The following is a 3,470-nucleotide window of genomic DNA, read 5'->3' as shown; positions in this document are numbered from 1 at the left end:
TGGATGTGTTTGCTCTTGTCCTCCTCTAGTGGATGTGTTTCCTCTTGTCCTCTATTGGATGTTTTTCATCTTGTCCTCTATTGGATGTGTTTCCTCTTGTCCTCCTCTAGTGGATGTGTTTCCTCTTGTTCTCTATTGGATGTGTTTCCTCTTGTCCTCTAGTGGATGTGTTTCCTCTTGTCCTCTAGTGGATGTGTTTCCTCTTGTCCTCTAGTGGATGTGTTGCCTCTTGTCCTCTAGTGGATGTGTTGCCTCTTGGCGTCCTCTGACTCCAATCTAACCCTACCAGGGTAACACAGTGACAACCAAGTTGGTAATCAATCATTTTTTATTGTGGTTCTCAGGGACTGAGTGGGGAATTAGAGACAGGTATATTGATTCATATTGTTGGTCCTGGAATGGAGACGTATCTGTCTACGGTGTTTGTCCCAACTGATACCCTGTTCTCTAAATAGTGCACCAGGGTCCATAGGGCTCTATACAGGGAATAGGGTGCTAGGCTCTATATAGGGAATAGGGTGCCAGGCTCTATATAGGGAATAGGGTTCCAGGCTCTATATATGGAATAGGGTGCCAGGGTTTATATAGGGAATAGGGTGTCAGGCTCTATATAGGGAATAGGGTGCCAGGCTCTATATAGGGAATAGGGTGCCAGGCTCTATATAGGGAATAGTGTACCAGGCTTTACATAGGGAATAGGGTGCCAGGCTCTATATAGGGAATAGGGTGCCAGGCTCTATATAGGGAATAGGGTGCCAGGCTCTATATAGGGAATAGGGTGCCAGGCTCTATATATGGAATAGGGTGCCAGGGTCTATATAGGGAATAGGGTGCCAGGCTTTATATAGGGAATAGGGTGCCAGGCTTTATATAGGGAATAGGGTGCCAGGCTCTATATAGGGAATAGGGTGCCAGGCTTTATATAGGGAATAGGGTGCCAGGCCTATATATGGAGCAGAGTGCCAGGCTCTATATAGGGAAAAGGGTGCCAGGCTCTATATAGGGAATAGGGTGCCAGGCTCTATATAGGGAATAGGGTGCCAGGCTCTATATAGGGAATAGGGTGCCAGGCCTATATTTGGAGCAGAGTGCCAGGCTTTATATAGGGAAAAGGGTGCCAGGCTCTATATAGGGAATAGTGTACCAGGCTTTACATAGGGAATAGGGTGCCAGGCTCTATATAGGGAATAGGGTGCCAGGCTCTATATAGGGAATAGGGTGCCAGGCTCTATATAGGGAATAGGGTGCCAGGCTCTATATAGGGAATAGGGTGCCAGGCTCTATATAGGGAATAGGGTGCAAGGCTATATATAGAGAACTGGGTGCCATTTTGAACGTAGACACAGAGTAGCTAGCTAGTAGATAGTATATTACTACATTCAGGGGTATCCTCCCTCACACTGCCCCCTTTCTTCGAAGTCCCAGTCCCGGTCATAACTGGTTCTGAGATAAAAGTCAATCCCCTCTGCTCCCTCAGCCTGTGGTAGGGCAAACCTGGTCCCTCCCAGCGGTCTAGCGGTCAGGATGGATATACTGTAGCTTTATATACTGGAACAGCCAGCCGATGGACATGTTTAACTGAGCCACACACAGACATAGGGCAAGCCTGGTCCCGTCCAGCGGTCTAGCGGTCAGGATAGACAGAGCTATATATTACAGCCAGCTGATTGACGTGTTTAACTGAGCAGGTGATGTGCTCATTCCCCCTGCTCTAGTTATGGTAAGAGACAGAGGAGCTCTACACAGTCTGTGAAGGCAGTCTCTGTGAAGGCAGTCTCTGTGAAGGCAGTCTCTGTGAAGGTAGTCTCTGTGAAGACAGTCTCTGTGAAGGTTAGTCTCTGTGAAGGCAGTCTCTGTGAAGGCAGTCTCTGTGAAGGCAGTCTCTGGCAGCACTGCACTGCTGCATGAGGTAACGTACTTAAAGGACATTTCCAGGACATTGTATGTGTGTGTGCCTATACAGGCATGTCTGTGAACACAGTCACACACTATTCAAACACCTGTGAAAGTATAAATGTTTTATAATAGTTTTTAGGCCTATTTTAACAACAGCGAGATTTCAATCCGCATAAAGAAAATATGCACATTTCTATTTTTCAAATGTCAAGTATTGATCATCATGTCACCAGAATGAGCCTCAATATTTATTGGAAAGGAGCATCATGTCCATCACTGCACTTTGACCTCTTGTGAAGTTCATCATCACTTATTTCATCTGTAGCCTAATAAACTGTATGGTTTCCTGAGTCGTAGTGGGACGACCAAACACCATGTCATCACTTATTTAATCTGATTCGTAGTGGGACGACCAAACACCATGTCTTCACTTATTTCATCTGAGTCGTAGTGGGACGACCAAACACCATGTCTTCACTTATTTAATCTGAGTCGTAGTGGGACGACCAAACACCATGTCATCACTTATTTAATCTGAGTCGTAGTGGGACGACCAAACACCATGTCTTCATTTATTTAATCTGAGTCGTAGTGGGACGACCAAACACCATGTCTTCACTTATTTCATCTGAGTCGTAGTGGGACGACCAAACACCATGTCTTCACTTATTTAATCTGAGTCATAGTGGGACGACCAAACACCATGTCTTCACTTATTTAATCTGAGTCGTAGTGGGACGACCAAACACCATGTCATCACTTATTTAATCTGAGTCGTAGTGGGACGACCAAACACCATGTCCTCACTTATTTAATCTGAGTCGTAGTGGGACGACCAAACACCATGTCTTCACTTATTTAATCTGAGTCGTAGTGGGACGACCAAACACCATGTCATCACTTATTTAATCTGAGTCGTAGTGGGACGACCAAACACCATGTCTTCACTTATTTAATCTGAGTCGTAGTGGGACGACCAAACACCATGTCTTCACTTATTTAATCTGAGTCGTAGTGGGACGACCAAACACCATGTCTTCACTTATTTAATCTGAGTCGTAGTGGGATGACCAAACACCATGTCTTCACTTATTTAATCGGAGTCGTAGTGGGACGACCAAACACCATGTCATCACTTATTTAATCTGAGTCGTAGTGGGACGATCAAACACCATGTCTTCACTTATTTAATCTGAGTCGTAGTGGGACAACCAAACACCATGTCATCACTTATTTCATCTTTATTTTATTTTATTTTATTTCACCTTTATTTAACCAGGTAGGCTAGTTGAGAACAAGTTCTCATTTACAACTGCGACCTGGCCAATAGGGTGCCAGGATCTGAGTCGTAGTGGGACGACCAAACACCATGTCATCACTTATTTAATCTGAGTCGTAGTGGGACGACCAAACACCATGTCATCACTTATTTCATCTGAGTCGTAGTGGGACGACCAAACACCATGTCTTCACTTATTTAATCTGAGTCGTAGTGGGACGACCAAACACCATGTCTTCACTTATTTAATCTGAGTCGTAGTGGGATGACCAAACACCATGTCATCACTTATTTA

This window comes from Oncorhynchus masou, unplaced genomic scaffold (assembly GCF_036934945.1).
Source record: "Oncorhynchus masou masou isolate Uvic2021 unplaced genomic scaffold, UVic_Omas_1.1 unplaced_scaffold_3110, whole genome shotgun sequence".
NCBI lineage: Eukaryota > Metazoa > Chordata > Actinopteri > Salmoniformes > Salmonidae > Oncorhynchus > Oncorhynchus masou.
This window is presented reverse-complemented; position numbering follows the sequence as displayed.